Raw genomic sequence first — 14,031 nt, forward strand, 5'->3', positions numbered from 1 at the left:
AGAAGATGGACAAGGCATAATGCCAGGTGGGCCTCAAGCAAGGCCTTATGAATAAGGCGTGCTGACGAGAGTGCGGGGCCACGGCATTGTTGTAAGCAAGAATAACGCCCTCAGGCGCCAGGATCAATATTCGACTTAGTCTACAGCCAGAGCGTTAGACTGACTTCTGAAAAGATTCAGATTATTAGCAAGACCTGCGACAGCATCAGGAGTAATCAACGCTACTAGAGAAACTCAACCACAAGTTCCTGAAAAAAAGTACAGAAACTACTTGCGCACTGGATTAAGTTGTCAGTCCCATGATTTAAGAGTGATTCCATGGACCAGCTAGGCGCATACAACAGCTGAATAGTCGGTAGCAGTCGCTATACAGCAACATATCTCGTACACATTCGGAGGAGGATAAGTAAGTTACCAATAAGTAAACATCAGCAGCCATTATCTTGAGATTCCTGTCTGTTGAGAAAAAAAATAGCGAGAGGAACAAGCGCTGTAAAACACTTGTCTCCTATTGTGATTAAAGTACTTGATAGTGTGTTGTCAGAATGAGTTAACAGAAAAGTGCTCATCTCTGATGGCGCAAGGAAGAACCGAAAATTGCCAGGAAGCGCTGACGTATAGAGTGGTAGAGTATACTCATTGATTTGAAAGATACAAAGCCAATGTCATACACATCCCAGAACAAGACTGAACTACTGGGTAATAAATTATTCTTGAATTGTGTCCTTAGTGTTTTCACCCTTATTCACTTTCCACGAATAAGTCCCATAAGATTTCATACACATTTGAACATTTGAACTTCCCACGGAGCCATCAGCTTCCCCTCTCTGTTCGAAAAACACGTATGCTGAGCATCATAAGAGGCATTTTCCCACTCACTCCGTTCTCGGCAACTTAGCGCTATGCCATTACAGAAGCCGTGAAAACAGTCGAAGCATCCAAGGTAGCCAAATTCATCGTGGAAGACATTGTATTAAAACACGGTGCCCCAAGATTGTTAATTACGGATCGAGGGAAAGTTTTTCAGGCGAATCTTGTGACAGAGATAAACCGTCGGTGCAACGTTACTCATCACATGACGACTGACTACCATCCGCAAATTAATGGGCTCACTGAACGCCTTAATACGACCTTGGCCGACATGCTATCAATGTTCGTGAATACTGAGTAGAGCAACTGGGATGAGGTTCTACCTTTCGTGACGTTTGCCTACAACACCGCCATAAATACGCAACAGGATTTACGCCATTTTTCCAGGTGTATGGGCGTGAGGAGACTATGGCGATGGACACTGTTTCCGTTACATCCTGATGACGTGGACGATGACTATATCGGCCAGGTGTTAACCAGAGCGGAGGAATCTCGGCGGTTCTCGACTCCCAACGTTGCAGGCTCAAGAAAACGATCGCCGAAGGTATGACGCGAGCTGCCGCCCTGTTGTCTACTAGCCTTGTGAGCTCGTCTGGATCTTCACTCCTGTTCGGAAGGTTAGTCTCTCTGGGAAACTCTTCAGCTGCTACTTTGGGCCTTATAATGTTGTAAGACAGTAGTCTGATGTTACTTATGAAGTTAAAGATTTCGACCCCGACACAAGACGACGAAAGATCAGAGATACGGTCCACGTCTTTCGAATGAAGCCCTACAAGGATCCTGCAACCCAGGGTAAATTCGAAGCTCCAGCTACAGGCAGCAAGCGGAAAGGTGAAGAAGAGCGTACGGCAAAATAGAAGTTATAAGAAGGTCACCGCCAGGGCGAGCATCAGTCATCGGGAGTCGGAGTATGCAGGACCAATGACTCGTTCCCGGACTTGGACGACGTAACACCGAGACGCTGTTCTTTTAAGGAGGGAGCAATTTCGCAGAAGAAGCTGAGTAGTACCGTGGTGTAGGGGTTATGATAAAAAACTGTTTCATTTAGGGTCCTGATTTCAAAGCTAACCTGGACTGTACAATTTAAATTTCTATATTCTCTTCGAGTACATTTTAGAACTATCGATAAATGTCAAGAATCATTTATACTGGAATGTTCTGCAGCTGTATATATACAGTATGTGCTCTGGCCGGAGCGAGCCTTAGTTGGAGCGATGGCGTATTAAAGTAAACGTCGACAAGTGCGAAGCAGTTCTGTTCACACGTAAGCCGAAACTACTGCGCAAACATCAACACTGTAGAACGATAACATTACATACACGCCCAATACGTTTCCGAGAGAGTGTCAAATACCTAGGTGTTTGGCTGGACCGGAAACTTACATGGGGGGACCACATCGAGTACGTTGCCAACCGAGTGCACGCGAGGCTCAAACAGCTCTACCCAATACTCATCAGGGAAAGCACACTGAATAGGAGGGTGTCGAGGTCCATGTACATGACACTGATTAGACCTCTGATGACGTATCTCCTGTCTGGGGATATGCAGCTCCTACACGACTGCACCGCCTGCAGATCACACAGAACAAAGTGCTACGAATCATTAACAACGCTCCACGCTACACACGCACCGTGGATCTTCACCATGAATACCGCCTTGATACCCTCAAGGAAGTATTCAAAAAACACGCCACACGACTATACAGAATCTCGAGACACTCGAACAATCCTTTCATCCTCACTCTGGGAAACTACGATCACAACCATAGGTGGAAGCACAAGGGGCCAAACACATGGCTAGCTAGGGCATAGCCACCTATGGTAAACTAACCTACGCAAACAAGCTACAGACGTCGGCAAGCCACTGCATATCAGCAACACTGACTTGTAGTTACCAGCTGCTATTAGAGCCGACCAACAGGCCACAGCAGGGACACCGGCGAGCTCGTCCACTGACGCACAAAAAAACCGCCAACATTAACTTACATTGTGCATCTGATATATGACCTATCGGACACAAAAACGATAATAAACCTGTTGCAGGTTGCTGACGCTGAACGAGGACTCTACACCGGCACCCAGCGCCAGACTGCGAGCAACACAACCGTACAACGTCAAGGTATCGACATACATGATACCCACTACTAACAAAGCCTATCCTTGCACGACCTATTGCAGGCAGCAAGACATCCGCTACTGCTCTTACCACCAGACCTAACTCTCGCAGAGGTTTTTTTCCCTTGGCTCTTGCCTTGGCACTTTTTTTCCTCTGCCCTTCAAACCGCTACCCTACGTTCGACTTCGACCCAATCTATCTCCAGATGAGCGCGTATTAATGGTTAACCTTAACCAGACGCACGCAGACATTGCAGTACCCACATACTGCGACACTACACTTTAGTGAAAACTAACCCTTATGCAGAGATGGCAGTGGACCTATTGTGTTGGTCATCATGCTGGTGTGGGCGTGGAGGAGCTCCACCTCAATAGAAAAAAAGAAAAAAAAAAAGACCGGAGGCAGTTCGCTCCGCGCTCTTGTGTGTGTAAGTCCTGAATAAACCTTCATTAAGTGAAGTTAGCGTTCGTCATTCATCTAATTACACCTTCTTCTACGTGACGTCCTGATTGCGGGTATATGACTTGTGTCATGAGGTAACGGTCTTGCCGTTAGGTGAGTAAAGTTAGAATCATTATCACTCCCGCTATCTAGTCAGGATTTGCAGATTTTCTAGCACTCATGTACCAAAAAGAAACGAAATTCGAAAAATTAAACCTGTAAATAAAAGAACAGTAAAAAGCGAAATACGGAAAATAAACAATAAACAAGCCTTAAAATCTCCAGTATAGTTCGTTCTAGAACGTTTTATAGGATACTTTAGGATTCTACACGCAAAATACATCTGAATGATATAGCACACCTTCAGATGCAAAGTGGGTATTGAGAAGTGATAATTGAACGGCGCTCTCCGCTTTATCCGAATGGAAAGCTTTCATACACCAGCTTTGTCACGCCGTGCGTTATTGTCTTGCTGGTCGTGACGTCGGCGCAGGCATTTGGGAGGTGCCACCGGATGTTAACGGTGTGGCTGGCGTTCGGAGGTTGCGTTGCCGTGAACTGGCCGCCCGCGAATCGCTTCCGCCCGTCAAGCATGGTGCCGGCAGCCGTGGGAAGCGTCCTGCTGTGTGTTGCGTGTAGACTACCTGCCAGGCACCGTATTGGAGCAATGCGACGACTCTCATTAGCGGCGCGTGTGGGATGCCGATACATAGCGCGCAAGGCAGGTAACGAGTGACGGGGATGCCAAAGCTCACATCTGCCTTGACCTGCGACGCCCGCACACACCTCATTCGTATTTACGTGCCTCCAATGGCTGCCGCGTAGGAGTACTGACTTCCATTAATGAGGGTAAACATTCAGATAAAGATCATTCTAGTTCAGGGTTTCTCCAAGCATATGCCTGTGGGCTGCGTGCCACGGTAAAAAATTAACTCTCGTATGGAATGTACAATTCAGTTTGGCTAAGGGCACACACCATCTAGGACTATGTACAAAGTCTTAATGGAAGGACGGAACTGTTTACGCTTCGAGTAGCGGATAAAGGTGAACATATTGTTGCAATGATTGTAATTTTGTTAAGAGCTAAAATGTTGTTGTGTGTATCACATTAGCATATGGCACTACGAGTGAATTTTCCAGAAACATAAAACATTATAAGCGACACTGACTTCTTTATTAACCAACATTTAGGTCAAGACCAGCGATTTGCACATATGTTATTCAGTTGGTGGTCATCATTTTCATTCTTTCTTCCGCTTCTCAGATAAATGTAATTCAAATAGTTACATAAATCGTAGAGTTTGCTCATCTAAGGAGAGTAGAAGCAGAGTTGAAAATTTTGGAGTCTCAACACGGTATTGCCTAATATCCAGGGTACAAAATTGCATCTTCCTGACTGTAGATGGAAACAAATTACCCATCCTGAAAAAACCATCATATGAGATAAAATCTTTCCACATTTAGCGCCCCTTTCAACAATGAGTATCACAAGAGTCAACGAGCAATTGTTGACTTGCAAATGAACATCCTGATTATTACAAACAGTAATATGGTCCTGCTCTCCTAACTGAGAACACGTGATCAATGAAAATAAGTGCCCAAAATCAAATTCACGTTGAGATTAAAGTTTCCAAAAAGATAAGTTATACGATCGAAAATTACTATACGTCACTAATGACTGATTTAAAATAAGAATTTACACAGGAATTTTTATAAAATGAAGTTGTGAGTAGCATAAGTTTTGTGTGTTATTACCGTCAAGGAATGAATGATGCTACCCGCTAGTCTGATATTGTGTACCGTGATTTTACACAGGAGAAGACTGAATAATGCGTCTTCATCCAGAAAAAACTTTAACGAAACTGTTGTGGTAAGTAGGCTGTCATATCTTGCTTCTGGCGATAGACTGTTAACAACCAGACTTTTACTAGGACGAGAGAATTTAAAGTATAAGACAAGATAAATCTATTACTTTTAGCTGAAGTATATTACAATGCAGTGAATCAACTGAAATTTAATAACAGTTACACATAAATTATAATAGGTAACAACAATTTGTAGGTCCAGAAATAAAAATTAGAAGTAATACGTAGTGGAACAAACAGTGGACACCAACATATCACACTGAATAAAATCACACTATTCTTGAAGACTTTCTAAAAGACTACAGATACATTAGGTAGCTCCATCCTGAGTATTATAGACACGTAATGAACAAAAATTACTCTTATATTGCTGAAATACGTACTTTGCCTTTTTCAGATCTATGCTGCTAGAGGTAGTGTTATTACACAAATCGAAGGCTGCTGTAGCAACTCATAAACTATGGCTTTCAGTGTTTCAATATGTCATGACCACAATTAACGGCTAAGAAACTTTTGATCATTTATAGTGTAAATATATGGTTTATTTTGTTGAACTTCGCAACCAAATGAAATCTTTGATGTTTCGCGTTAATGATTTCGTGTGTGCAGTAAATCACCATTTACTCTGTGAAAGCATGCGGTTACAACAGTGGTCTGTCACTCCATCTGACAGTCTAGAGGGAATAGTTAATTACTTATTGTCCAGTATTAGATGGATACTTCGAAATTAATTGAATACTAACACGGAACGCTAGTTTTCTTGGAAGATGGCATTCATTAGAATCATGACTTTTGTAGCAAGTATGATTCCTTAAAAGATCTTTGTAATTTTCTATGGTGAAATCTGTCACTGAGTGACTGAGTGTCGTGTAAGCTGACGAATGTACATTTCAATAATTACAGGCCAAGCACACAAGAATTATTGGTTTCCTCGATTTTGAATGTGACAGGGTCTAATAAGTAAAACTTGACTAAACTTTACTGTGCTTGGATTTGTAGCGCATTAATACAAAATGCTTTGGATTATGTGTTGTGATTTAATTTAATAGTACTGAGTGTGTTGGATTATTGCTGTTCTAGTCACCCACATTGTCTTCCCAGTTTTATTCTTTTTGTGACTTCCGTATAACTTACAGATGTAAGTTACATTGACTCTCTAGTCGACTTCCAGCAATCCGATCAGTGTAAATAATTTTCTGAAATGCAGCCGTATACAGTCTTTCAGAACTATTAGTATCTCCAATTCATCTTATGATAAATTACTTGAATGACGATAACAAGACCAGCTGCTGGTTTTGTTATCAATATTCAAGTGCTTCGTGTCTGGCTGCAGTCCAACTTTCTTTGGTGGACTACCAGAGACTGAAAATTGTTTTGAGACCTACGGGAAGTCCGCCAGCGGACGGTTTGAAGTTCAGAAGGAAACACGAGTAAATCAGATTGCCCATGAAATAGGAGAGTTTTTAATATTTTGTAATTGCTATATTAAATATGAGAACAACAGGCACTATTTTCTGTTTTTTTTAATACCGTGTAATCTTCGATATTGGAAACCATGATTTGTAACTGCCACGTGCCATAATATTTCTGTTGTATCATGTGAGACAGACATATGAAGAATGTATCTGGGACAGTACATTAGACCCACAACCAAGGTGTGCGTCGTTCGAACGCCCTACTACCAAACCTCATTTTTATTTCCAATGTTTTTAATTCGATTAAAGCAAATTTCAGGACTGAAAAGGAACCAGAAAATTCCATACCCAACATTTGACATCGTCAGGTTTTACATGTCGTTGTTATCGACCTCTGCCTGCTCATTGGTAAGATATTTAACTCTAACGTTCCTTCGCATTTCTGAATTGCAATTCTTCGTATTTATTTGTATCTAATTCGTATTTTTAATGTCATGGTTTCGTCACGCAGACTCTCTTATTCAAAATAATTTCAGCCATATTCATGTGAGTACTTCTGTGCTTCAGGTGATAAAACAGTTGACTACTGTAACTACGACTTTACTCTCCGAGTGATTATACAGGATGTACCAAGAAACACATTTAACGCTTAGTACGTTATGCGGGAAGGCACTGATGAATTTTCAAGGATGAATCCTTATTCGGCAACGCACAGCTACGGTACCGGAGAGCGTCGAAGTCTGAGATTGGTTTGTGTTCTAAATTACGTCAACAAGCCCAACATGAGTAGCATATCACGCTGTCTGCATTAGAAACGGGCTTCGAACTGCGTGCCTGCTATGACAATGCAGAGTTTGTATCGGCGGTGCTGAACCTTATGCAAATGGGCCAATATGTGCTGTTGTCTCTGAAATATTTCGATCGCTACGTGCTTGGTGCAATTGCATCATTCGTTGCCGTTACTGGTGAACCGTACACCTTACTCTTCATATTATCCCACAGAAAGTAATCGAGAGATGTCAGATCTGGCGAAGTGCTAACAATGGGACTGGTCCCCCTCTACCAATCCATCGATTGGGATATGAGGAACCGTGGTGATTCTACACAACGACAACAAAATGTGCTGGAGTAATGTCGCATAGCACCACATATCCACCCGAAATTTAGTGGCACTACATCCAACAGGTCAGGCAAAACGTCTCTAATAAATGTGAGGATGATCCGTCCTCTTAGTCTGCTTGTCAGGAGATATGGTCCAATGCTATGGTCACCAATTATCCCCTCCCAGATTTTAATGCAGAACCAGCGTTAGTGATTTAGAATCACCTGTGGACGCGCAATTTTGTCCGCCTAAAGATGCATGTTCAGCAAGTTGAACATGCCGTCTCGAGTAAATCTTTATTCATCCGTAAACAACACCAAGCTCAGGAATTAGGGCAGGAATGTGCATTTTGCAAATACCATTGCGCAATTTATACCCGTCGTGGGTAGTCCTCCTTTAATGCCTGGACTTCCCGCAGATGATATGGATGGAAGATTTGTTCGTGGTCAACACGCCACACGGTACTTTTACCCGTGTGCAGCGACTGTGCCACCAGCCGAGTGCTAGTGGCTGGGTCTTCCTTGAACGTTGTCAGTACTGACTCTTCCAACTGCAGTGTTCGGGCGAGTGTGGACGGACCGCATCATGTTTCAGCACCTACCACTGGACAAACGGTACACTGGGGATAGTATTCGCAAGTTCTAAGCACTAATTGCGACTGCTTTACTGAACAATGGACGCACCTAAGGCAGAAGATTCCTACGTGCATCTTTCCGACTTCACTGGGGCGTCTCTCGTTGGCCGCTAACATGGTATGATGTAGATCACGTCTGTTTGGAAAACGCTTCGCATACAATCTTGGAGCAGCACTCCCATTGCAATCAGCTTTGCCATATGAAAGCACCATGCCGGTCATTTCCACAGCTGCGCATTTGTACATGGCTCACTGATGTCAACAACGTTAAAACACAGCAGACCACATGGTGTCCGCAGTAAGATGGGCACAAAGGCTGTGTGGAGCAATGTAGCGCATGCGCAGGAATCTTATTACGTTCAGGTCGTCCATCCGCAGTACACAGATGGCTAAAGGACTGCATGTCTTCCGTATTCAGGCACCAAAACAAATCGGAACGGCCGTGCGGGATTAGCCGAGAGGTCTAGGGCGCTGCAGTCATGGACTGTGCGGCTGGTCCCGGAGGAGGTTAGATCCTCCCTCGGGCAAGGGTGTGTGTGTTTGTCCTTAGGATAATTTAGGTTAAGTAGTGTGTAAGATTAGGTACTGATGACCTTAGCAGTTAAGTCCCATAACATTCCACACACATTTGAATATTTTGAATCAGTACAAACCAAAAGATGATCTTCTGAATAAAGAGGAAAGTGGTGTTAAGCATGTCCATGTATCCTGATACGCACAGCGAATAATGCTCACCGTCAGTTTCTATTAGAAGTGGATATGTGTTTTCTAAGACACAATGTCATTCTGCCTAAATGCTGTTTTACATTTACTACAGTATATACACTGCACCGGCAATGTTACGAAGTATGGCAGTGCTATGTTTTACAACTACAGGTGCAAATACAGGGTGTATCAAAATATTTGCACTAAACGTTTAGCAGTGGTAGATGCTAAAGGCAAAATATTAACTGACTCTTCTCGTTGAGAATAGGTGAGTTTTCGTTTGAGTTTATGCCCCTGAGACGCGGCAGGGTGTCGTCCCTCTGCGGCGTTTGTATGCAACGCGTGTTGTCTGTAGCCCAGTCTTGTGCTCCGCGTGAAAGGACGTAGGCCGATCAGAATTGAAGTTCATGACTAGCTTGTAAAATACCTTTCTCCGCTGAGACACAATTATTCTAACACTTTTCTTGTTGAAAATCACTCTAGCGATACACTATTGTAGGCAGTAAGTAGAACACCTCATTAGCACACCCTCCTCATTCGGTGAAATCTCGTCGTCCCAGGGTCGGCGAATTCAATAAAGACATCTAGGGGCTCCGGAGAAAGCCAGCGAATATTTTTTCTCTAATAAACGTTGATCACCATGACGTGATCTGTCATCCCTAGACATATGTTGGAAAAACTTTGAAACACCCTGATATGCTGTACAGGAGAGGGCACCTCGTGCACTACATTCACTACCCTCCTTTCCTATAAAAGTCGCCAATGGTGCACAAGAATAATGGTCTTTGGTAAGACTCCATGTGAGCGTGAATTAGCTCCAATTTTATCATCAATGTCTTTCCACTTGATTTACATAGGAGAAAGGAACATATTGATGGACACTTATAGGGACGTACGCTCTCGAACCTTTAACTGTAATTTACAAGGTGATGCAGAACGGTCACCTCTCCTGCAGCGTCTCGTATTAGTCTTACCTTGGAATCTCCCTGACGCTTGAAGGCTTGTTTAGTGAATCTAGAACGAACCGTTGCTGCTCTTCTTATTTTATTTCCTTTTTCCATTACCAGTTCTGTCAGTTAAGGATCCCAGACGAGCAATACAGGGTGCGGTGCGTCAATCCGGGTAAATTTCAATTTGAATTTCTCACCGTATCGTACTTCCGTCGGAGCCCGCAATTGGCATTCTTGAAGGCCATAGCCGGCCGGAGTGGCTGAGCTGTTCTAGGCGCTACAGTCTGGAACCGCGCGACCGCTGCGGTCGCAGGTTCGAATCCTGCCTCGGGCATGGATGTGTGTGATGTCCTTAGGTTAGTTAGGTTTAAGTAGTTTTGAGTTCTAGGGGACTGATGACCTCAGAAGTTAAGTCCCATAGTGCTCAGTGCCATTCGCACCATTTTTCTAAAGATATAGGCATCTAGTAAACTGTCACAACCGAAGGGCCACGATTACCGAACGTCTTCGTGATAGGCGTTTGCCCCCTGAAATCGTTCTATTCTTCGGGTTCTCGAGATCAACAGTTTACGATATAGTGGTGAAATATGATGCTTCGGATAAGTCTAGGGTTCACGTCCTAGGTGTCGTAACCAGTGAGGGTGGTGCATCTGCTCATATGATCCACTTAGTTCTACAGTCGAATAACGTTGACCCGTTCTGGTCTAAGGAGCTCTGGGCACCAAACAGCCAGTATTTGAACCTCCTCGACTACTACGTTTGGAGCATAGTCGAAAGAGTTACCAATAAGACGATGCATCCTAATGTCGCATCTCTACTCACCGCTATCGAAGCAGCTTTCGCGAATATGGACTGAGCTGTTTTAAAGAGTGAGTGTGATCGCTTCAGGACAAGATAGGAGGTGGTCATTGAGGCTGAAGTGTGTTACATCGAGTAATGTTATTCTTGAGAGATATCACGACTTACATGTACAAGGATTTTATTTGAATTTGTATTTTATTTAAATAAATTAGCTTTCTTAAAGAACTTTCATTTGCCCGATTTAAACGGCGCACCCTGTACTCCCCATCGTTCGAATGAGTATTTTGTAAGCTACTTTCTTCGTAGGTGGAGTGTTCTTGCTGAGGAATTTTCCAGTGAATCTCAGTCTGGCATCTGCGATTGTTGTTAGGTAGTAGCTGCACTGTAAATTACTCAGTATGCGTTTTCCCAGATATTTAATTGATCTGACTGCTCCCAGTGATTGTTTGCCAATCGCGTAATTAAACAATAACGGAACTTTTTTCCAATTTTTGTGTAGTATACTACATTTGCGTAGGTTGAAGGTCAAATGCCAACTGCAAAAGCAAGCCTCGATCCACTGTAGTTGTTCCACCATTTAGCTAGCATTTTCTATTCTTACGACTCTCTCTCTCTATACCACAAACGGCCTTATGGAAATTTCGACATTATCCACTACGTAATTCTTATGCATACTGTAAACCTCAATGGCTCTGTAACATCCCTTGGTGTACGTCCGAAGTAACTTATTCGTCCGAAGATTTATGTTCCTTAAGAAAAACGTTGTGTTCTGTTTGTTAGTACCACTTCAATCCAATCATAAAGCTCAGCTGATATTCTCGTTCGCAACAATGACCTGGTGTGAAGTTTATCCAAACTGTTGTGCAGCTTGGCTTTCATTTGAGCAATGTTTTCTTATTGGATAAATGTTTCTCCTCTTTCTTGTCTGGCCGCTTTGTGTACTCGCCAGTCAACGACTTTCTCTGTTGATGTCATCAGGGGTCAGTTCTTGCGTTAAAAGACAGTGTGATAAGAGGGCTATTCGGAAAGTAAGTTCTGGATGGTCGCAAAATGGAAACCATTTTGAAAATCAAAAATGTTTTATTTGCAGTAGTTAGCTACACTTCCCAGCTACTTTTCTACATAGTCGCTGAGCCATAGTCGGCTCGCGTTAATGCCATTTTTTCCTCCCTCAGCTACTATCTGAACGACTTGCTCACTTGCCTCCATCAGTGGCAGCAGCTGCGGTTATTGATACTAGTACTGCTGTAACTTCTTTGGTGTGGCAGTTATATTTCCGTGTCATGGTGAGTGCAGGCAGTTGGTCGGTTACGGCGGAGCAGTGAGGAAGTCCCTGCGGCGTGTGGTCAGCCTGGGGCTGCTGGCGGCGTGCGCATGCGGTCAGAGTTGTGTGGCACTAGCTGAGAGAGCTGCTAAGTTCGTCGCCCTCCGCAGCTGCATACTGCAGTTGGGTAATCAGTGAACCTGTCATGAAAACTCAACCATTGTGACATCTCTTCGTTGATTGCTGGTTGTTTCATCCTGGGCTGTCCCCGCAAGCAGCAACATGATGGTGTGCTGGAGTCAGCAAAATTTTGCAGCCATTTCCCTGTATGGTGTTTAACCTGTGAAACGATTATTATTTATTAGTGAAGTGCACCAGCGGTATCTTCTGCCTTGTGGCCGATAACGTTCCGGTTACCTGTTCTGGTCGTTAGCGTAGTTTTGCGGCAGTGTGTTTTCCTACCCATGATGCTGTCCGGCACAACTTATAGTTCGACAGCTTGGTGATGTTCTCTTTTTCTCTTTTGTTTATTGTGCCTTGACTGTGTTTATACTCCAGTTATTAAGACATAATCCTGCTGCGATCCTCATCTTCACCGATACTTTTGGTCGTTGTGCTGATGGTCGGGAGGAAGGGAATTGATTAGGCAGTTGGTTGGTGTGTCTGCTGTCCATACGTCGTGATGCAACCCGATTTTTTAGTGTTGCGTTTGGCTGTCTATCTCACCTAAACTGTGGTTAGAGTTTCCTGCCCAGGGCGACCCTTGGAACACTTCTGAGCACCACTGTTCGTTGTTTGTGATTGTCATTTTATTTGGGCATACGTACTGTGTCAGGCCTTCAGCCGTGTATTAATATTGTCTGTTTTATGTTTAGTATATGGCCTTCAGCTGAACTTCATAAAAAGTTTAAGATTAAGCATTCAGCAGTGTTTCATTTAATATTCTTGTTGCTCTATATTTACGCTTTCAGCCGCATTTGTTTCAGAATCTGTGGCTTTAATATGGAAATCCTTGTCTGTAAACTTTCTCTTTACTTATCTTGAATTCTTGAAACGGCCTTCAGCCATGTTCTGTAAATGTTTATCTTAAGGTTGTCTTTAATTATTCTTGAGTAATTGTTTGGGCCTTCCGCCGACAAGATACTTCAAGTTTTCTTAAGGTTTTTTTCTGTTGCACAGTGTAAGAGCTCATCCTTAGAGCCTCTCTTTTATTATGTAAGGAAAATTTTGTATTGGGCTTTCAGTCGAAGGATTAACTTTATTTTCCTCAATATGGACTTTAGCCGGAATTTTTAAATGCTTGGCTTTTAAAGAATTTCCTTAGCTGGTCTGAAATACTATTTCGGCCTTTAGCCGAGAAGATATTGTAATTTTACTTAAGTAAGGGCTTCAGCCGTTACTCTAAATCCTGGTGTTTTAAAGCTGTAATTTAAACCTATTCTCGAGAAATTACTTGGTCCCTCAGCCATGAATTGATCTTTATTGTTTTAAAGAGCAATCTGTGCATTGGTTTGACGAATAAAGTTGTGTGTGTTGTTGTATAACTAACAGTAACTGACCTTGGCAACTTTCCACAACCTGATCCGCTTTGTCCTGCGACACCAGAGTTCAGTCGCCCTCGTACTTGCGAAAGTAGTTGATCGAATCACGTCATGAAGTCACTTAACTTTCATACTTGGCCAAAGACTATATCGATTTATTTGAGGTAGGAACAGTAATGGCGATGCTGATCTACTGGTTGATAACAGATGACTTACTTTATTCTTAAGTAGCCTATTTGTGCGCAACACTAACGCTGTAGGCACTATCACGGTGAAACATTCTCGAAAACATTAAACGGTGTGCACTTCACTGAAAAGTATGACGATT

The sequence above is a fragment of the Schistocerca piceifrons genome, chromosome 5 (genome assembly GCF_021461385.2).
Source record: "Schistocerca piceifrons isolate TAMUIC-IGC-003096 chromosome 5, iqSchPice1.1, whole genome shotgun sequence".
Classification (NCBI taxonomy): domain Eukaryota; kingdom Metazoa; phylum Arthropoda; class Insecta; order Orthoptera; family Acrididae; genus Schistocerca; species Schistocerca piceifrons.